At 42.5% G+C, this 23,211-nt stretch overlaps 1 protein-coding gene across 2 annotated transcripts in view; it reads right to left on the reverse strand.

Moving 5' to 3' along the window:
• The window catches only part of LOC106570000 (voltage-dependent calcium channel gamma-6 subunit), a 50,826-nt gene that overhangs the window by 5,449 nt on the left and 22,166 nt on the right, over positions 1-23,211 (reverse strand). Inside the window, exon 1 of one of the 2 annotated variants that reach the window (XM_014141838.3) lies at positions 2,741-2,861. The exons of the other annotated variant lie outside the window; for it this stretch is intronic. The gene's annotated coding sequence lies outside the window, so the exon portion shown is untranslated. Of the gene's footprint in view, positions 1-2,740; positions 2,862-23,211 lie in introns of those variants that run through there. 2 annotated transcript variants of the gene reach the window in all.

Genomic DNA, 23,211 nt, shown 5'->3' on the forward strand with positions numbered 1-23,211 from the left:
ACAACAATGAGTTTTAACATCAGTAGAAGAAAATCTACTGACTTTTATCCATCACAGTGTTAGTACAATCTAAAATGAACAACTGCCATGTCACCTTATAGTGTCTGATCCAATCCAACATGGCAAATATCATTTTAATGCTGCAAAGAATACTTTCCAACTGCATGGTTGGATATCAATACTGAACCAGCATGTTAATGAGTGCTAAATGGATACTTTCTCTCCTTTTCATAGCAAATATTGTGTGCACCAGTGGAGGTCAGTACCGTTTTAAGATGAGGGCAGACACAAAAAATGTTTATGTGCATGGCCTTATTTCTATCACAGCATATTGGATGACTGTCATTCATATTCCATTCCTCCAGCTCAAAGTAACATTGATAGGTTTAGGCTACTACATCATACTCCAATTTTCCCTGTACCCATCATGAGGTTGCTACAACTAGCATATGAATAAAAGTTTACAACGTAGGTGCACAGGTCGAGAGAATGTTTTGTAATCATGGTGACAGATCGGGTTACATTCAATACCGCCTTGCACACACTTTTGCCAGCATTTAATGTTAGCTGATCTAGGGTGTAATCATTAGTCCTACAGTTGAAAACGAGTGTTGCTATTGGACATATTCAGGCATGTTTATACCTGTTTCTGTCACGTTCTGAATCCTCAAATTCCCTGTCATAAAGGAGCCAAGGTGCAGCGTGCCGGTAATTCCACATCTTTATTTAGCGAAACCGAAACAAAAACAATAAACAGGTACGCAGTAAGAACGTAACGCATTGTGCCGTACACACACAGAAATAACAATAACCAGCAAACACAGGTGGGGAACAGGCTGCCTAAGTATGATTCCTAATCAGAGACAACGAAAGACAGCTGCCTCTGATTAGGAACCATACACGGCCCAACAAAGAAATACAAAAACAACATAGACATACAACACATAGAATGCCCACCCCATGTCACACCCTGACCTAACCAAACAGAGAAAAACGACTCTCTCAGGTCAGGGCATGACAGTTTCGTCACGTTTGCTTCCGTTTAAGAAACATTTTTCAACAGAATTGGAGGAATGAATACACCCCTGATCACACGCAAACACAGTTCACTTTCATAGCAGCCATAAACAAAGAGCATGATCACTTTGTTTGTTGTAATTCCTTTTCGCATCTACGCACGCTACTCCTCTCTCACCTTTTCCCTTCACTTGTGGACTTCAGTGCACAACACATTAGCTGTCTGTCCCCAGGCAAAAAAAATACTTTCCAAGCCAACCCTTCATAACATAACCGCTAACTGCTACACACAGCCTACATCGTTGTCACTATATTATCTAACGTCATAGTCAACATAGCTAATAGAACTAACGCATTAGTAAACCTGCTACAATCATGCAGTACAGTGTTCAGTCAGCAATCAGTTTAGCAGTTACACCGGCAGGCCCCAGTGGCAATAAATGAATAAAACCTTCCTTGACTTGGAAGACTTCCAGTGTTGGATAGCCATAGCCAGCTAGCTAACCTAGCACCCCTCTCCGTTTGAGCCGGGTGTTTGAGTAGGCTAAACTAGCTAGCTAGCTAAGCTAGCTAAGTACTGTAAGTGAAAGTGAAAAAAATACTACGAAAACTAGCTCTCTCGCTCTCCATCTTTCTTCAATTTTGAAGAAATGTATTTGTTAACTGTAACTATTGTCTTTCTATCTCTTCGAGTCAACTACTCACCACAAGTTATGCACTGCAATGCTAGCTGTAGCTTATACTCTCAGTACTAGATTAATTCTCTGATCCTTTCATTGGGTGGACAAAATGGAAATTCATGCTGCAAGAGCACTGATAGGCTGGAGGACGTCCTCTGGGAGTTGCCATAATTACTGTGTAAGTCTATGGAAGGGGGTGAGAACCATGAGCCTCCTAGGTTTTGTATTGAAGTCAAATGTACTCAGAGGAGAACATAAACTAGCTGTCCTCCAGCTACACCATGGTGCTACCCTACAGAGTGCTGCTTAGGCTACTGTAGACCTTCATTGCAAAACAGTGTGTTTTATCAAATATTTGGTGAAAAATGATAGCTTTTTTTATGTTTCACTATTTTTATGAAATTCTGTGAGGAGCCTCAACTGGTATGCACGTCATTAAGTCAGAGTTGTGTTAAAGTCACTTACACATCTTAAAGAACTATATCTATATTTACTGTAGACTGAAAGATGAACAGCAGTAGTAATTATCCTACACATAGCTACCTTACAAAGAAGTCTAAGCAACTAGTATGCCAACTAAAAATAAGACAATGAAAAGGTTTCATCACGAATATTTGCACAGCATTACTGTTACCCTCGCATGACATACAAATTGACAGCTTAATGAGAGGAAGCTCTGAACTATAGAGATTACAATTACAGATGCAAAACAATCCTCTATGATTCAGTTTTGAATACTTAAAGTGCCTCGCAATATTCCATTCAAATCAACTTATTCAATTACAATACACATTGAAATATACAACAGTGTGATCAACATGAAATTGAAATAAGCAAAAACACAAACGGCAACAAATGCAGACAGCCCAGAACAACATTCAAGGCCATCATTTGAGCATAAGCAATTCAGTTAATTTTTCAGCGATGTAATTCAATATCTACAACGGACACAAATGAATTAACTTCTACTCATTTTGCTTTACTATACACTTTAGTCATGACCACGTTACGAATCATAACAATGATATGAAGAAGTTGCTGACCTGCCTGGTGTGTGTGTGGTTCAGTTCGGGAATGAAATAGGGCGAGGCGAAGAGAGGGAGTGAGCGAGAGAGGGATCGCAGAGGAAGAGAGGAGAGGAGGTATGGGCAGTGGAAAGAGGGTGGAGGCCAAAGTAGCCTTGTGTTGCAGAGAGTTGATGAATGGGTGGGTTTAGTAACTATGTAGCCACATGCCTACGTGGTGTTTGAAAGTGTATATGTTTGTTTAGACATGCACGTATGGTTGTGCTGGAACTATCTGTCTTTGCTGGCCCCTGTAAAATGTATTTGCGAGAATATGCGTCATGAGTGTGTGGTCTCTATATCACTCTGTGTCTGTGTCGTGTGTGCGTGCGTGCGTGCGTGCGTGAATATGTGTGTGTGTGTGAGCATGCACCCGTTACTGTGTGTGTGTGTGTGCATGTGTGTTTGCGTGTGCCTGCACCTGATAGTGTGTTTGTCTGAGTGAGAGAGAGAGAGAGCGCGTGTACACGAGAGAGTTTGGTGTGTGTGTTTCTTCATTCTATTTTTGACAACCACCTGTTAATGACATAAAAAAAAGAACTAGAGGCAATGGACCCCGACGAGGTTATGTCAGGAAAGGGGGTGGAGGTAAATTCCTGGGGCTTCTGCTAGTATTTTGTTGATTAAAGAATTGTGGCTGCAACACTTCAAGAAAGAAACTCTGCATATAGCCTTGATGTGACGTAGGTGGAGCAAGATTGAGTAACGGCAAGGGGCAAACCAAATACTCTGCCTCTGCTGACAACATCAAACCCACCATTTATCCATGGTCAATCTGGGTTTGTGTAGGAGACAGTATTATCTGATTACAGCTAAGCAACTGGACTTGCAGGATCTATTCACAGGGTCTATAACACTTAACGGTAATGTACCCTTGAGCAAGATCCAACCTGTACTGCTTGAGTTAATGCAAAGTCTATTTTAAAGCGGCTATATAAAGCGGCTATATAAAGCGGCTATGCAAAAGTAAGTGTGACTTCTGTACATTGCCCTAGATAAAGGCGTCCTCTTGGCAGGAGGAAGATGAAATGGAGACATTTTAGAAATGTGCTTAATGTGTTCCATTCTAAAGGTGACATTATTACAGTTGTTGCTGGGGAGACTTATTAGTGAAGGATTTATAAAAACTCTAAATCAAGTCAACTCAAAAGTAAATGTCACTTTCTCCTGTATCGGAAAGTAAAAAAACAACAAATGTGATCGTGCATGTAAATCTTTTATACTGCCGCTGCCCAATGCTGAACCTTATACAGTGAGTGCATGGGGATGGCTGTTACCAGCACATACCGTTCAGATCCTATGTCCTGAAGCACATACTGCACAGTACACAACATAGGCATAAGGACCTCAACACCATACCCCAACTCCCTATCAGGGTGAAAGACCTATTTAGTTAGGTCATAGAGGGAATCCAGGGATGACTGTCTCCAAACCTTGCTACACTGAAAGACAGGACGAGGGTAATCAGTTAAAGCCAGTCGAAACAGTCATCCTGAATTGATTAATTGACTTGTTTAATGTATTTATTGTACTAGTTTTGCATAAAAAATTATACATACTGTATGAACAAATAATTGTTTAACAAAAATACATGTACTGCTGGTATGTATATTTGGGCCCACATAATAACATATTAGTCTATAAGAATGCAACGCAGGGGTAGTTGTGACCTCTCTGGTCTGAACAGTGCTTCAACAGAGTTGGTCATTATGCGTCTGGAAACATTCATTCACGTAGGGAATTATTCTCCTGTCAGTGACAGAATGCTGCAGTCAGATGTGCTCAGCATTGTGATAAGTAATGAGAGAGACCGGGCCGTGTTCGAATACAGAAATGCATCCTTCCTTCCTTGTTTCCTCAAATATCTTTGAAATGCGTCCTTCCTTCCTTGAGTCCATGAGGTAAGCGGAGATTTATATGTGATTGGATAGGTGTAAGAAATGTTACCACCCCATTACTTTCACCAATCCAACTCATTGATATCTCTGATTACCTCAAGGAAGGTTGGAGGGAAGGATGCATTTCTGAAGTATTAGAAAAGGGTCCTGGACTGCGACTTACTAAGAAACTGTAGCAGCAAATTATCTCCATAAGATGGCACTACCAGTCAGAGCTTTGTGGGGTTGCAGTACATGACAAAATGAGCCCCCCTGATTTAAAAGGCATGGCGAGGTTGAATTCTAATGCGTAATAGGAGTAGAGCAGTGTGAGGGGGATTCATTCGGGACAAAGTTGAGGTTGGGTTGCGTTGTACTGTTGTGGTCTATGGATAATACATTACTATTATAAAAAAAGGCTTCAAAGTTGATGAAGAGCTGAAACATGTTGGATGGTCTGGTGTGCTATCTAAGGCTTATAGTGGTACTTAATGCCTTATTTGGCATGTATGGCATGGAGTTCTTTCTGAAAAGGGGACCTGACACGGGAAATGTAGGGTTTATTATAGGTTAGCTGCAGTATAGCTAGAAGGATTGTATATGGTGTGGTATTAAGGTATAGTAGGGTATATTCCATTGTGGTGCACTATGTGCTGTCAGTATGGCAGTGCATCCACTCCTCCCTGACTATGAGCTGCATTATAGCCAGTGGTAATACGGTGCTTCCTTCTCTCTCTGATTATATTAAGGTCCTGGCTGACGCAGAGCGAGATAAGGGGATTGCCACAGGAGGAGCGCCTGCCAGTTCTGTGCACTGTGAAGAAGAACGATTACTCATCAACCTCCTTGTCTCTCTCTCTCTCTCTATCACTCACTTAGTGACACACAAAGTAAATTTAACATACAATATGCACGCACACCCTAGTCTCAGACCCTTTCTCTGTTGATTTACTCTATCAACAATTATTTGTCACACTCTATCCTCGCTCTCACTCATATTTCCCTTTCTCAATTTTCTCTAAACAAATTTGCTCTCCCAAATCACCTGACAACATTATCGTTGTGAAGACTGTGTGAAAGGGAAATGACCGTTACTGGAGTTATACCTAGTACTGATGTGCACTCAGTATAACGTTTCAACAGCAACATATCAAAAGTAACGAAAATCAAATCAAATGTATTTATAAAGCCCTTTTCACATCAGCTGATATCTCAAAGTGCTATACAGAAACCCGGCCTAAAACCCCAAACGGCAATCAATGCAGATGTAGAAGCACGGAGGCTAGGAAAAACTCCCTAGAAAGGAACCTAGGAAGAAACCTAGAGAGGAGCCAGGCCCTGAGGGGTGGCCAGTCCTCTTCTGGCTGTGCCAGGTGGAGATTATAAGAGTACATGGCCATTAAGGCCAGATCGTTCTTCAAGATGTTCAAATGTTCATAGATGACCAGCAGGGTCAAATAATAATCACGGTGGTTGTAGAGGGTGCAACAGGTCAGCACCTCAGGGGTAAATGTCAGTTGGCTTTTCATGGCTGAGCATTCAGAGGTCTAGACAGCAGGTGCGGTAGAGAGGGAGAAAGAGGGGGAGTTAAAACTCTAGCAGCAGCACGACAGGGTAGCACGCCTGGTGAACAGGTCAGGGTTCCATAGCCACATGCAGAAGAGCAGAAACTGGATCTGCAGCATGACCAAGTGGACTGGGGACAGCCAGGAGTCATCAGGCCAGCTAGTCCTGAGGAATGGTCCTAGGGCTCAGGTCCTCCGGGGAGGGGTGAGCGAGATGGGAGAATTACAGGGAGCATACTTAAGTCCACACAGGACACCAGATAAGACAGGAGAATTTCACCAGATAGGAAAGAGTAATGCTAGCCCCCCCGGTACATTGACTATTGCAGCATAGATACTGGAAGATGAGACGGGAGGGAGGGATCGGGGGACACTGTGGCCCTGTCCAAGGATACCCCCAAACAGGGCCAACCAGGCAGGATATAATCCCACCCACTTTGCCAAAGCACAGCCCGCACACCACTAGAGGGATATTAACAGACCACCAACTTACTACCCTGAGACAAGGCTGAGTATAGCCCACGGATATCTCCTCCACCTCATAAGCCCACAGGGGCGCAAAACCGGAGAGTAGAGCATTGCAGTAGTCTAATCTAGAAATGACCAAAGCATGGATTGGCATTTCTGCATAATTTTTGGACAAAACATTTCAGATTTTTGCAATGATAAGAAGATGGAAAAGCTGACCTTGAAATATTCTTGATATGTTCGTCAAAAGAGAGATCAGTTTTATTTGAGACGACTGTACAGCCATCAAGATTGTCATATCAAACAGCAGATTTCTTTTTTTCTTGGGACCTAGAACTAGCATATCTGTTTTGTCCGAGTTTAAAAGTGAAACATTTGCCGTAATCCACTTCCTTATATCTGAAACACAGGCTTCCTTGGTAGGCTTCACCATGTTCAAAATGTACAGCTGTGTGTCGCCATACAGCAGTGAAAGTTGACATTGTGTTTCCGAATCCCATCACCAAGATGTAGAATATATATTTAAAACAATAGTGGTCCTAAAATGGAACCTTGAGGAACACCGAAACTTACCATTGATTTGTCAGAGGACAAACCATCCACAGAGACAAACTAATATCTTTCTGATAGATAATATCTAAACCAGGCAATAACTTTTCTGTGTAGACAAGGGATTATCAACTTTTATCTGGAGCGGATGGTCGAGGGGCAGGAACATAATTACAAATCATTTGTAGACTGCAAATTGACCGCAAGAATCCCAAACAGATATAGCGATTGACTAAATCATAATAATTTCAAACCTTGCTTTCATTTGTATATGATCACGTGTCTCTCTATTATGGGCGTGTAACAGCTGTCTGGAAGAGGGAACCAAGGTGCAGCAGAGGATGTGTTCATCATTAGAATTTTAATTCAAATGAACAAGAGAACACTACAAAATGAACAAAAACGACAGCAAACAGTCCTGTTAAGAAAATACTCAAAACAGAAACAATTACCCACAAAACCCAAAGGAAAAACATGCTCCTTATGTGTGACTCTCAATCAGCAGCAACGAGCTTCAGCTGTGCCTGATTGGGAGCCACACACATGGCCCAAAACAAAGAAATACCAAAACATAGAAAAAGGAACATAGAACGCCCACCCAATGTAACACCCTGGCCTAACCAAAATAAAGAACAAAAAACCCCTCTCTATGGCCAGGGCGTTACAGGGCGAGAATACTTGGGAACAGATTTCTGAAATTAATGTCACTTGGAGCTGATTTCTTGGTGTTTTTACAGTCTTATGTCCAACAACGAAAATTCCACACAGAAAAATACATATATACACTACCAGTCAAAAGTTTTAGAATACCTACTCATTCAAGGGGTTTTCTTTATTTTTAATATTTTCTACATTGTAGAATAATAGTGAAGACATCAAAACTATGAAATAATACATATGGAATCGTGTAGTAACCAAAAACAATCAAAATATTTTATATTTGAGATTCTTCAAATAGCCAACCTTTGCCTTGATGACAGCTTTGCACACTCTTGGCATTCTCTCAGTCAGCTTCACCTGGAATGCTTCTCCAACAGTCTTGAAGGAGTTCCCACATATGCTGAGCACTTATTGACTGCTTTTCCTTCCCTCTGCGGTCCGATTCATCCTAAACCATCCCAATCTCGTTGAGGTTGGGGGGATTGTGGAGGCCAGGTCATCTGATGCAGCACTCCATCACTCTCCTTCTTGGTCAAATAGCCCTTACACAGCCTGAAGGTGTGTTTGGCCATTGTCCTGTTGAAAAACAAATGATAGTCCCACTAAGCCAAAACCAGATGGGATGGCGTATCGCTGCAGAATGCTGTGGTATTCATGCTGGTTAAGTGTGCCTTGAATTCTAAATAAATCACAGACAGTGTCAGCAGCAAAGCACCCCCACACCATAACACCTCCTCCTCCCTGCTTTATGGTGGGAAACACACATGCAGAGATCATCAGTTCACCCACACTGCATCTCACAAAGTCATGGAACCAAAAATCTCAGATTTGGACTCCAGACCAAAGGACAAATTTCCACCTGTCTAATGTCCATTGCTCGTGTTTCTTAGCCCAAGCAAGTTTCTTATTCTTATTGGTGTCCTTTAGTAGTGGTCTATTTGCAGCAATTTGACCATGAATGCGTGATTCACACAGTCTCCTCTGAACAGTTGATGTTGAGATGTGTATGTTACTTGAACTCTGGACTTGGTCTTTTACCAAATAGGGCTATTTTCTGTATACCCCCCCCCCCCCCCCCCCCATCTCACAACACATCTGATTGGCTCAAACACATTAAGAAGGAAAGAAATTCCACAAATTAACTTTTAAGTGGGCACACCTGTTAATTGAAATTCATTCCAGGTGACTACCTCGTGAAGCTGGTTGAGAGAATGCCAAGGCAAAGGGTGGCGCCGACAGAGATCGTGACTAGCTCTTAGAAAACTTTGCAGTATTTAGTTTGTTTCTGTACTATTTTTTACGTTATTAGCTCAGGAAATGTATTGTGACATTATATACAGGCGGGAAGAACTATTGGATATTAGAGCGGCGGTAACTCACCAGAACTACCAGCATTATGACCAGGAATATGACTTCCCTGGAGCAGATCCTTTGTTCACTCTCCCCTGAGCAATTGAACTTATTCCAGAGGCCGACCCAAAACATCGCCGGCGGAGGAGAGGCACTCGAGGCAGCCTGCTGGTTCAACTTAGGAGGTGTGCACACCACCCACCGCTTCCGAGTATATTACTCGCTAATGTTCAGTCTTTGGATAACAAAGTTGATGAGCTTAGAGCAAGGATTTCTTTCCAGAGAGACATCGGGGCTGTAACATACTTTGTTTCACAGAAACATGGCTCTCTCGGGATACTCTGTCGGAGTCAGCATGGTAGCATTTGCGGGAAACTGAAAGCGTGAAGCACCGCATTTAACAATGGCAAGGCGACTGGTAATATGGCAGAATATAAACAGTGTAGTCATTCAATCTGCAAGCCAATCAAACAAGCTAAATGTCAGTATAGAAATAAAGTGGAGTCGCAACGGCTCAGACACGAGACGTATATGGCAGGGACTACAGACAATCACGGACTACAAAAGGAAAACACTCACCTCTGTCATCATGAAGTGCTTTGAGAGACTAGTCAAGGATCATATCACCTCTACCTTACCTGCCACCCTAGACCCACTTCAATTTGCTTACTGCCCCAATAGATCCACAGACAATGCAAACGCCATCACTCTGCACACTGCCCTATCCCATCTGGACAAGAGGAATACCTATGTAAGAAGGCTGTTTATTGACTATAGCTCAGCATTCAACACCATAGTACCCTCCAAGCTCATCATGAAGCTTGAAGCCCTGGATCTGAACCCTTGCCCTGTGCAACTGGGTCCTGGACTTCCTAAAGAGCCGCCCCCAGGTGGTGAAGGTAGGAAACATTCACTTCACTGATGCTCAACACTCGGGCTCCACAAGGGTGCGTGCTCAGTCCCCTCTTGTACTCTCTGTTCACCCATGACTGCGTGGCTAAGCACGCCTCCAACTCAATCATCAAGTTTGCAGACGACACAACAGTAATAGGCTTGATTACCTACGATGACGGGACAGTCTTCAGGGAGGAGGTGAAGGCTCTGGGAATGTGGTGCCTGGAAAACAACCTCTCAGTCAACATCAACAAAACAAAGGAGATGATCATGGACTTCAGGAAACATCAGAGGGGGCACCCCCTTATCTACATCGACGGGACTGCAGTGGAGAAGGTGAAAAGCTTGAAGTTCCTTTGCGTACACATCACTGACAAACCGAAATGGACCACCCACACAGACAGTGTGGTGAAGAAGGCGCAACAGAGCCTCTTCAACCTCAAGAGACTAAAGAATTTTGGCTTGTCACCTAAAACCCTCACAAATTTTACAGATGCACTATTGAAAGCGTCCTGTTGGGCTGTATCACCACCTGGTACGGCAACTGCACCTCCCACAACCGCAAGGCTCTCCAGAGGGTGGTGCGGTCTGCCCAACGCATTCCCAGGGGCCAACTACCTGCCCTCCAGGACACCTACAGCACCCAATGTCATAGGAAGGCCAAAAAGATCATCAAGGACATCAACCACCCGAGCCACTGCCTGTTCACCCCGTTATCATCCAGAAGTCGAGGTCAGTACAGGTGCATCAAAGCTGGGACCGAGTGGCTGAAAAACAGCTTATATCTCAAGGCCATCAGACTGTTAAACAGCCATCACTATCACATTCGAGGCTGCTGTCTGTAGGCATAGACTAGGAATCACTGGCCACTTTAAGGAATGGAACACTAGTCACTTTAATAATGTTTACATATCTGGCATTGCTCATCTCATATGTTTATACTGTATTCTATTCTATTCTATAGTATCTTAGTCACTTAATGTTTACATATCTTGCATTACTCATCTCATATGTATATACTGTATTCTATACTATTCTACCGATCTTAGTCACTTAATGTTTACATATCTGGCATTACTCATCTCATGTGTATATACTGTTTTCTATACTATTCTATGGTATCTCATTCACTTAATAATGCTTACATATCTTGCATTACTCATCTCATATGTATATACTGCTTTTCTATACTATTCTACTGTATTTTAGTCCATTCCACTCGTCCATATGCATATAGTCTTAATTCACTCCTACTTAGATTTGTGTGTACTGGGTATATGTTGTGTAATTTGTTAGATATTACTTGTTATATATTACTGCACTGTCAGAGCTAGTAGCACAAGCATTTCGCTACACCCACAATAACATCTGCTAATCACTGGTACAATAAAATTGTATTTGATTTTAAGAATCTCAAACAAAATATATTTTGATTTGTTTAACACTTTTTTTTGTTTTCTACATGATTCCATGTGTTATTTCATAGTTTTGATTTCTCACTATTATTCTACAATGTAGAAAATAGTAAAAATAAAGAAAAACCCTTGAATTAGTAGGTGTTCTAAAACCTTTGACCGGTAGTATATACATATTTGTTTGTATGTGGAATTTTCATTGTTGGACATAAGACTGTAAAAACACCAGGAAATCAGCTCCAAGTGATTTTAATTTAAGAAATGCGTTCCCAAGTATTCCCACCCATAATAGAGACGTGATCGTACTCAAATGTAAGCAAGGTTTGAAAGGATTATGTTTTAGTCAAACATATCTGTTTGGACTTCTTGCGGTCAATTTGTAGTCTACAAATTATTTGTAACTATGTTCCTCCAGACAAAAAGTTCATGATCCCTGGTCTATACAAAATAGTTACTGCATGGTTTAGATCTTATCTATCAGAAATATATTATATTTTTTGCTCAGAAAACTTGGGGGCCAAATATAACCACCCGCGGTCCACCAGTTGCCGAACCCTGTGGTAGACCCATTAGGGTTTCCAAACTCTCCAAAATAATGTGGTTATCGATGGTGTCAAAAGCCGCACTAAGTTCCAGGAGCAGGAGAACAGATGCAGAGCCTTGGTCTGACACCATTATAAGGTAATTTACCACCTTCACGAATGCAGTCTCAGTGCAATGAAGCGACCTAAAACCAGACTGGAGTGTTTCGTATACATTATTTGTCTTCAGGAAGGCAGTGAGTTGCTGCGCAACAGCTTTTTCAAAATTGTTTTAGAGGAATGGGAGATTCAATATGCTCTAGGCCGATAGTTTATTACATTTTCGGGGTTAAGGTTTGGCTTTTTCAGGAGAGGCTTTATTACTACCACTTTTAGTGAGTTTGGTGCACATCCGGAGGATAGGGAGCCGTTTATTATGTTCAACAAGCTAGGGCCAAGCACAGGAAGCAGCTCTTTCATTAGTTTAGTTTAGAGTTCGTACAGACAATAGCAAGTGAAATTCAAGGATTTAAGTACTTTTTCAAGCACTAATATTTATTTTCAAAGACCATCAATTTGAAAATAGTTGCTATTATGCAATTGTTTCTAGTTGCCACCAGATGGCGGCATATCGCCACAACCTCCTATATATTTTTTACTAACTTACTATCTAGCTAGCTAATGGCATTTATAATCCACTTCTTCAATCAGAGGATTAACTAACTAGCAAATATATACATTTTCCCCTCGCATCTAAAGCTGCCTGATAAAGCTAGCCAATTTATAGTAAAGCTAGGATGAACGTCTGAGGCTAGCTATCGCAATAGCGGCTGTCAATGCAATGGCTGGTCTGGAGTTCATCTGAAATGCACCATTATACACTACATGACAAAAAGTACATGGACACCAGTTCGTCGATCATCTCATTCCAAAATCATGGGCATTAATATGGAGTGGGTCCCCCTTTTGCTGCTATAACAGCCTCCACTCTTCTTGGAAGGCTTTCCACTAGATGTTGGAACTTCGCTGCGGGGACTTGCTTCCATTCAGAATCAAGAACATTACTGAGGTGGGTGATTAGGCCTGGCTCACAGTCTGCGTTCCAATCCCAGGTGTACGATGGTTGAGGTCAAGGCTCTGTGCAGGCCAGTCAGGTTCTTCCATACTGATTTCAACAAACCATTTCTGTATGGACCTCACTTTGTGCACGGGGGCATTGTCATGCTGAAACAGGAAAGGGCCTTCCCATACTGTTGCCATAAAGGTGGAAGCACAGAACCGTCTAGAATGTCACTGTATGCTGTAGAGTTAAGATTTCCCTTCACTGCAACTAAGGGGCCTAGCCCGAACCATGAAAAACAGCCCCAGACCATTATTCCTCCTCCGCCAAACTTTACAGTTGGCACTGTGCATTGGGGCAGGTAGAGTTCTCCTGGCATCCGCCAAACCCAGATTTGTCCGTCAGACTGCCAGATGGTGAAGCGTGATTCATCACTCCAGAGAACACATTTCCACTGCTCCAGAGTCTAATGACGACAAGATTTACACCACTCCAGCCGACGCTTGGCATTGCGTATGGTGATCTTAGGCTTGTGTGCGGCTGCTCGGCCATGGAAACCTATTTCATGAAGCTCCCAACGAACAGTTCTTGTGCTGATTTTGCTTCCATAGGCAGGTTGGAACTCAATAGTGTGTTGCATCTGAGGACATACAATTTTTACGCGCTATGTGCTTCAGCACTCGGCGGTCCAGTTCTGTGAGCTTGTGTGGCCTACCACTTTGTGGCTGCTCCTAGACGTTTCCACTTCACAACAACAGCACTTACAGTTGACCGGGGCAGCTCTAGCAGGGCAGGAATTTGACAAACTGGAAAGGTGGCATCCAATGACAGTGCAATGTTGAAAGTCACTAAGCTCTTCAGTAAGGTCATTATACTGCCAATGTTTGTCTATGGAGATTGCATGGCTGTGTGCTAGATGTTAAACACCTGTCAGCAACGGGTGTGGGTGAAATAGCCGAATCCACTAATTGCAACTTGGCTATCCTCACCATACGGCGATAGTTCTCCTGTATATTAAGGGTACAGCGACTGCAATGAGAAGGCATAATGTTACTTAGTATTTCTTTGAGCCATAGGAGGTCCTGCAGATCTATGTCCAGATAAAGCGTCCGGGGTAAAAAAGTTAAATGAAAAAGTAGTGTGAGGACAAAACTAAAACTAAGACCTTGGTAAACATAAATACAACGTTTGATTAAATAGTTATTAGGAGTTTAAAAGTTTGGCAGGTAGCCAAGTAGCAACAAAGAGAACAGCAGTACGGAGACGATTCAGAAGTGCATTACGTCACCAGTCACGTGAAAAAGGGAATGTCCGTCCAACCATTGCAGGAGACACAAAATGACCGTCCAGCCACTCAACAAAGTATTTTATTTCCCCAAAGGATCATTTAGCTGGCCAGGTGTTGGACTGAGCAGTTCAACCACACCTCCCTAATTGGATTTCACAACAGGAACGGACATCAATTGAATGCCTGACAGCCTCAAGACACAACAGGACACCTCACCGGACTGAATGGCTCCAGCCGTTCTACACTGAAGCTAAATTAGGATGACTCTGGATGGCCCCATCACATGTGGGAACCTGTCACTCAGCAGATTGGATTGTTGGTGTGAAAGAGGATATGTTACAACCGGCTGAGACACATGTCCCTAATTCACCCTGCGGCCAAATGTATTCATAGTGCGACTGCTTGGCACTGCTGGTAGGCTTGGCTGAACATTTCTGGTGTCATCTTTTTTACTTTATGTAAATACAGCGAAATGCACACTGCTCTAATCCTGGCTATTAGAAACAGACACTTACAGTATTCACACCCCTTGACTTTTTCCACATTTTGTTGTGTTACAGCCTGAATTTAAAATTGATTACATTTAGATTTTGTTGTCCCTGGCCTACACACAATACTCCATAATATCAAAGTGGAATTCTGTTTTTAGACATTTTTACAAGTTAATTAAAACTGAAAAGCTGAAATGTCTTGAGTCAAAAAGTATTCAACCCCTCTGTTATGGCAAGCCTAAATAAGTTTAGGAATAGAAATGTGCTTAACAAGTCACATAATAAGTTGCATGGACTCATTGTGTGCAAAAATAGTGTAAACTTATTTTGAATGAGTACCTCATCTCTGTACACCAAACATACACATAATTGTAAGGTCCCTCAGTCGAGCAGTGAATTTCAAACACAAATTCAACCACAAAGACCAGGGAGGTTTTCCAATGCCTCGCAAAGAAGGGCACCTATTTGTAGATGGGTAAAAAAAAAAAAAGCAGACATTGAATATCTCCATATACAGTATATAGTGTATGTAAATGAGATATTTCTGTATTTAATGTTCAATGTGCAAAAATGTCTAAAAACATGTTTTCACTTTGTCATCATTGTGTGTTGATGGGTGAGAAAAAAAATATATGTAATCCATTTTGAATTCAGGCTGTAACAATAAATGTGGAATCAGTCAAGGGGTATGAATACTTTCTGAAGGCACTGTATGTAGCCTCGTCGCTGGCGATGGTAGATAGAGGATGAGTCATATAGACAGAGAGGTAGAACCGCGCTTCCTCTCAACTGGTGCCCCCAGAGAAATAATCAGATGGCAGCATACTGTAACACTTATGTTCAGAGGTTGCCACTCATGTTCAGACAAAGTGATGTTCACTTTTCCATGCTCTCCCCAATCTTTGGCCAGTGCACTCGAAGCTGCGGCATTACATAACAGAAGTCTGGCAACAGAACGTTCTTTTTTCAAACCAGCAATGTATGCAGGCAATTCCATGTGAAACTTAAAATGATCTACAATTTTTAATTTTACTTGACGCTTTTTGCAATTTGAATGAATAAAGATATTAGAATTTAATTTAAATGATTCAGTCTTTGATTCCATTAAAATGGAAAACTGAACTATCCCATAACCTGTCTATATGGTACAACTTCCTGTGGTAAATAAAGGAATGTGTTTGGGGGAAGTTGAGAAGTCAGTCATCATTAGCGTGCGTTGGACCCACAGTCATTATATAATTCCATCCACAACATTGAAGATATAGGTGTGGTGTTCCAAAAAGATCCCAAAGCTGTTAGGTCTATTATTGTGGTACCATAAGAAGGATAATTAGGGTCAGGCTAGAAGGAAAGGCCTATGTTTAGCACCATCGAGCCACAAAGAGTGGAGTGCCCTTGTTTGGGGTTATGAAATGTGCTTAGTTGTGATCTTATAGGTTGGATGGGACTGCGCGACTGTTGCCAATGCCAAGGATTTTACCCTCCTCCATCAATGGGGCTTTTGTCAGTCCTGTGCAAAATGTGGACTTGGCAAAAGAAACTGGCGCCAGTGTAGAGTTAACGCAACAATAATCAGTGTTGGCCAGTGTTAACCTCTTATACTGTATGTAACTAAATGTAATTCAAACCAGGGTGTCTGTAGTGACGCTTCTAGCACTGAGATGCAGTGCCTTAGACTGCTGCGCCACTCGGGAGCCCAAATGTAGCCTCGGTATTGTTATTTTACTGCTGCTCTTTAATTATTTGTTACTTTTATATTTTTTTTAACTATTTTTTTCTTAAAACTGCCTTGTTGGTTAAAAGCATTTCACTGTAAGGTCTAATACACCTGTTGTATTCGGCGCATGTTACAAATAAAATTTGATTTGACTTGAACGGATGATCTCCGTATGTCTGGTTCGCACCGTGAAACATGGGGAAGGAGGTGTGATGGTGCCTTGCTGGTGACACTGTCTGTGATTCAAGGCACACTTAACCAGCATGGCTACCACAGCATTCTGCAGCAATACGCCATCCCATCTGGTTTGCGCTTAGTGGGACTATCATTTGTTTTTCAACAGGACAATGACCCAACACACCTCCAGGCTGTTTAAGGGCTATTTGACCAAGAAGGAGAGTGATGGAGTGCTGCATCAGATGACCTGGCCTCTACAATCAACCGACCTCAACCCAATTGAGATGGTTTGGGATGAGTTGGACCACAGAGTGAAGGAAAGGCAGCCAATAAGTGCTCAGCATATGGGGAATCTCCTTCAAGACTGTTGGAAAAGCATTCCAGGTGAAGCTGGTTGAGAGTGTGAAAGCTGTCATCAATGCAAAGGGTGGCTACTTGATTCCATATGTGTGTTGTTTCATCGTTTTGATGTCTTCCCTATTATTCTACAGTGTAAAAAAAAAAAATTGACTGGTACTGTATAAGCAAAAATGTCAGTCGAAAACAATACCAGAACCACGCAGGTCCATAAAACAGGGGACTTTACATCTATTAAATTGCAACTATTTGCGGAGGTAGACAATTTTTTTGTGTTAAATTTAACACTATTAGAGTTGATGTAACACTTGCATTTTTTCTCACTCTCAACTCTAACTTTACAGTCGACCCCCTGAGTGACCATTGCTCTCAAATTTAGCAATATGGAACAACAATAGCCATGTGCAACCAGATGCAGTGCTATGAAAATGCCAATTGGTGTTGTGCACTGACCATGCCATTCTTATTGACCTCAGCAGATAAGAGGCCACACTGGCTGGACCGAAGTATCACTGGACAGTCTCTCATGGCCAGGACTACTTGGCGTTCACATGGCAATTAGTGTCTAATGTCCATTTCACCTCTCTCTCTCTCATACTCCCTCCTCATCATCATTGTTCTTCCTCCTGTCCACCCTCCTCCTTACTCACCCTCTCTTTTCCACCCTCCTCGCTTCGTCTAGGAATCTGTTACTCTCTCTCATCCAACATCTTCTGTTCAAACTCTCTGAACTCTCCGAAACCCTTAAAACCTGTTAGGGCTAGGGGGCAGCATTGACACGGCTGGATAAAAAACATACCCGATTTAATCTGGTTACCACTCCTACTCAGTAACTAGAATATGCATATACTTATTACATATGGATAGAAAACACCCTAAATTTTCTAAAACTGTTTGAATGGTGTCTGTGAGTATAACAGAACTCAAATGGCAGGTCAAAACCTGAGAGATTCCTTTACAGGAAGTGGCCTGTCTGACCATTTCTGGAACTTCTTTGCCATCTCTATCATTTACTAAGGATCTCTGCTCTAACGTGACACTTCCCACGTCGTCCATAGGCTCTCATAGCCCGGGAAAAAAGAGAATGTCGTCATTCCAGCCCCAGGCTGAAACACATTATCGCCTTTCTCAAGTGGCCCATCAAGAGACACTAGCTTATGCGCGTGACCCCGACCGCCCCCGCCTTTGGGATTTTTTCCTCTGTTTGCCGAAAAGGAGATTCCCTGTCGGAATTTTACCGCTTTTCTACGAGAAAAATGACGTAAAAATTGATTTTAAACAGCGGTTGACATGCTTCGACGTACGGCAATTGAATACTTTGAATTTTATTGTCAGGAATTGCGCCAAGCGCGCGACACTTCTTTACTATTTCGGATAGTGTCTGGAACGCACGAACAAAACGCCGCTATTCGGATATAACGATGGATTATTTTGGACCAAACCAACATTTGTTATTGAAGTAGACGTCCTGGGTGTGCATTCTGACGAAGACAACAAAAGGTAATGACATTTTTATAATAGTAAATATGATTATGGTGAGTGCTAAACTTGCCGGATGTCTAAATAGCGAGCCCGTGATGCCTGGGCTATATACTTAGAATATTGCAAAATGTGCTTTCACCAAAAAGCTATTTTAAAATCGGACATATCGAGTGCATAGAGGAGGTCTGTATCTATAATTCTTAAAATAATTGTTATGCTTTTTGTGAACGTTTATCGTGAGTAATTTAGTAAAATGTTAGCGAATTCCCCGTAAGTTTGCGGGGGGTATGCTAGTTCTGAACGTCACATGCTAATGTAAAAAGCTGGTTTTTGATATAAATATGAACTTGATTGAACAAAACATGCATGTATTGTATAACATAATGTCCTAGGGTTGTCATCTGATGAAGATCATCAAAGGTGAGTGCTGCATTTAGCTGTCTTCTGGGTTTTGGTGACATTATATGCTGGCTTGAAAAATGGGTGTCTGATTATTTCTGGCTTGGTACTCTGCTGACATAATCTAATGTTTTGCTTTCGTTGTAAAGCCTTTTTGAAATCGGACAGTGTGGTTAGATTAACGAGAGTCTTATCTTTAAATGGCTGTAAAATAGTCATATGTTTGAGAAATTGAAGTAATAGGATTTTGAAGATTTTGAAAATCGCGCCACAGGCTGGCAGTGGATGTTACGTAGGTGGGACGAATTCGTCCCGCCGGTCCCATAGAGGTTAAGCAAAATTAGCATTAGAAAATATATTTCTGATTTGGTTCATTTTTATCATTATTATGGGCATGTGAAAAGTGAAAGGGCACTTTCAAAAAGTGTATCAAGGTATTTACAAAAAATCTAGAAAAAGTACATTTTTCTTTAATGTGACAACCTATGCTTCTGCAGTATTTGCCATATCAATGTAATGTGAAGTCTACTGTATGTTCAGTATCATATAACCACCTTGCATTTTTTTGTTTTATTTCCGCAATGGTCTTTGCTTTATATTCAGTGCCTTCAGAAAGTATTCATACCCCATCCACATTTTGTTGTGTTACAGCCTGAATTCAAAATGTGTTAAATAGTTTTTTTCTCTCACCCATCTACACACAATACCTCATAATTACAAAATGACAACATGTTTTTAGAGATTTATGCAAACATATTGACAATGACATACAGAAATATCTAATTTACAAAGTATTACACCCCTTTGCTATGACACTCTAAATTGAGCTCAGGTGCATCTAATTTCCTTTGATCATCCTTGAGACATCACTACAACTTGATTGGAGTCCACCTGTGACTAATACAATTATTTGGAAATGATTTACAAAGAAACACACCTGTCTATATAAGGTCCCACAGTTGACAGTGTATGTCAGAGCAGAAACTATACCAAGAAGTCCAAGGAATTGTCTGTAGATCTCAAAAATATAATTGTGATGAGGCATATATCTGAGGATCGGTATAAAAAAAATTCAATAGCACAGTGGTCACCGTCATTGGGAAATTGAAAAAATATGGAACTACCTAGACTCTGCCGAGAGCTGGCCGTCTGACCAAACTGAGCAACCTGGCAAGAAGAACCTTGGTCAGGGAGGTGACCAAGAACCAAATGACCTCTCTGACAGAACTACAGAGTTCCTTCACTGAGATGGGAGAAATCAAATCAAATCAAAGTTTATTTGTCACGTGTGCCGAATAGAACAGGTGTAGACCTTACAGTGAAATGCTTACTTACAGGCTCTAACCAATAGTGCAAAAAAGGTATTAGGTGAACAATAGGTAAGTAAAGAAATAAAACAACAGTAAAAAGACAGGCTATATACAGTAGCGAGGCTATAAAAGTAGCGAGAATACATACAGACACCGGTTAGTCAGGCTGATTGAGGTAGTATGTACATGTAGATATGGTTAAAGTGACTATGCATATATGATGAACAGAGAGTAGCAGTAGCGTAAAAAGAGGGGTTGGCGGGTGGTTGGACACAATGCAGATAGCCCGGTTAGCCAATGTGCGGGAGCACTGGTTGGTCGGCCCAATTGAGGTAGTATGTACATGAATGTATAGTTAAAGTGACTATGCATATATGATAAACAGAGAGTAGCAGCAAAATGAGGGGTTGGGGGGGGGGCACACAATGCAAATAGTCCGGGTAGCCATTTGATTACCTGTTCAGGAGTCTTATGGCTTGGGGGTAAAAACTGTTGAGAAGCCTATTTGGCCTAGACTTGGCACTCCGGTACCTCTTGCCATGCGGTAGTAGAGAGAACAGTCTATGACTGGGGTGGCTGGGGTCTTTGACAATTTTTAGGGCCTTCTTCTTACACTGCCAGGTGTAGAGGTCCTGGATGGCAGGCAACTTAGCCCCAGTGATGTACTGGGCCGTACGCACTACCATCTGTAGTGTCTTGCGGTCAGAGGCTGAGCAATTGCTGTACCAGGCAGTGATGCAACCAGTCAGGATGCTCTCGATGTTGCAGCTGTAGAACCTTTTGAGGATCTCAGGACCCATGCCAAATCTTTTTAGTTTCCTGAGGGGGAATAGGCTTTGTCGTGCCCTCTTCATGACTGTGTTGGTGTGTTAGGACCATTCTAGTTTGTTGGTGATGTGGACACCAAGGAACTTGAAGCTCTCAACCTGCTCCACTACAGCCCCATCAATGAGAATGTGGGCGTGCTCGGTCCTCCTTTTCCTGTAGTCCACAATCATCTCCTTAGTCATGGTTACGTTGAGGGATAGGTTGTTATTCTGGCACCACCCGGCCAGGTCTCTGACCTCCTCCCTATAGGCTGTCTCGTCGTGGTCGGTGATCAGGCCTACCACTGTTGTGTTGTCTGCAAACTTAATGATAGTGTTGGAGTCGTGCCTGGCCATGCAGTTGTGGGTGAACAGGGAGTACAGGAGGGGACTGAGCACGCACCCCTGGGGGGCTCCAGTGTTGAGGATCAGCGTGGCAGATGTGTTGCTACCTACCCTCACCACCTGGGGGCGGCCCGTCAGGAAGACCAGGATCCAGTTGCAGAGGGTGGTGTTTAGTCCCAGGATCCTTAGCTTAGTGATGAGCTTTGAGGGTACTATGGTGTTGAACGCTGAGCTGTAGTCAATGAGTAGCATTCTCACATAAGTGTTCCTTTTGTCCAGGTGGGAAAGGGCAGCGTGGAGTGCAATAGAGATTGCATCATCTGTGGATCTGTTTGGGCGGTATGCAAATGGGAGTGGGTCTAGGGTTTCTGGGATAATGGTGTTGATGTGAGCCATGACCAGGCTTTCAAAGCACTTCATGGCTACAGACGTGAGTGCTACGGGTCAGTAGTCATTTAGGCAGGTTACCTTAGTGTTTTTTGGGCACAGGGACAATGGTGGTCTGCTTGTTGGTATTACAGACTCAGCCAGGGACAGGTTGAAAATGTCAGTGAAGACACTTGCCAGTTGGTCAGCGCATGCTCGGAGTACACGTCCTGGTAATTCGTCTGGTCCTGCAGCCTTGTGAATGTTGACCTGTTTAAAGGTGTTACTCACATCGGCTACAGAGAGAGTGATCACACAGTCATCCGGAACAGCTGATGCTCTCATGCATGCTTCAGTGTTGCTTGCCTCGAAGCGAGCATAGAAGTAATTTAGCTCGTCTGGTAGGCTCGTGTCACTGGGCATCTCGCGGCTGTGCTTCTTGTTCTGCCACATCCGACAAGGTTCGGAGCCGGTGTAGTACGATTCAATCTTAGTCCTGTATTGATGCTTTGCCTGTTTGATGGTTCGTCTGAGGGAATAGCGGGATTTCTTGTAAGTGTCTGGGTTAGAGTCCCGCTCCTTAAAGGGGCAGATCTACCCTTTAGCTCAGTGCAGATGTTGCCTGTAATCCATGGCTTCTGGTTGGGGTATGTACGTACGGTCACTGTGGGGACGACGTCATCAATGCACTTATTGATGAAGCCTGTGACTGATGTGGCGTACTCCTCAATGCCATCGGATAGAATCCCAGAACATATTCCAGTCTGTGCTAGCAAAACAGTCCGGTAGTCTAGCATCTGCGTCATCTGACCACTTCTTTATTGACCGAGTCACTGGTGCTTTCTGCTTTAGTTTTTCCTTGTAAGCAGAAATCAGGAGGATAAAATTATGGTCAGATTTGCCAAATGGAGGGCGAGAGAGAGCTTTGTACATGTCTCGGTGTGTGGAGTAAAGGTGGTCTAGAGTTTTCTTCCCTCTGGTTGCACATTTAACATGCTGGTAGAAATTAGGTAAACGGATCTAAATTTCCCTGCATTAAAGTCCCCGGCCACTAGGAGCGCCGCCTCTGGATGAGCGTTTTCCTTTTTGCTTATGCCTTTATACAGCTCATTGAGTGTGGACTTAGCACCAGCATCGGTTTGTGGTGGTAAATAGATAGCTACAAAAAATATAGATGAAAACTCTCTTGGAAAATAGTGTGGTCTACAGCTTATCATGATATACTCAACCTCAGACGAGCAAAACCTTGAGACTTTCATAATATTAGATTTTGTGCACCAGCTGTTGTTTACAAATATACACAGGCTGCCACCCCTTCTCTTACCGGAGTTAGCTGTACTATCTTGCCGATGC

The sequence above is a fragment of the Salmo salar genome, chromosome 14 (genome assembly GCF_965601325.2).
Source record: "Salmo salar chromosome 14, fSalSal1, whole genome shotgun sequence".
In the NCBI taxonomy this organism is placed as follows: domain Eukaryota; kingdom Metazoa; phylum Chordata; class Actinopteri; order Salmoniformes; family Salmonidae; genus Salmo; species Salmo salar.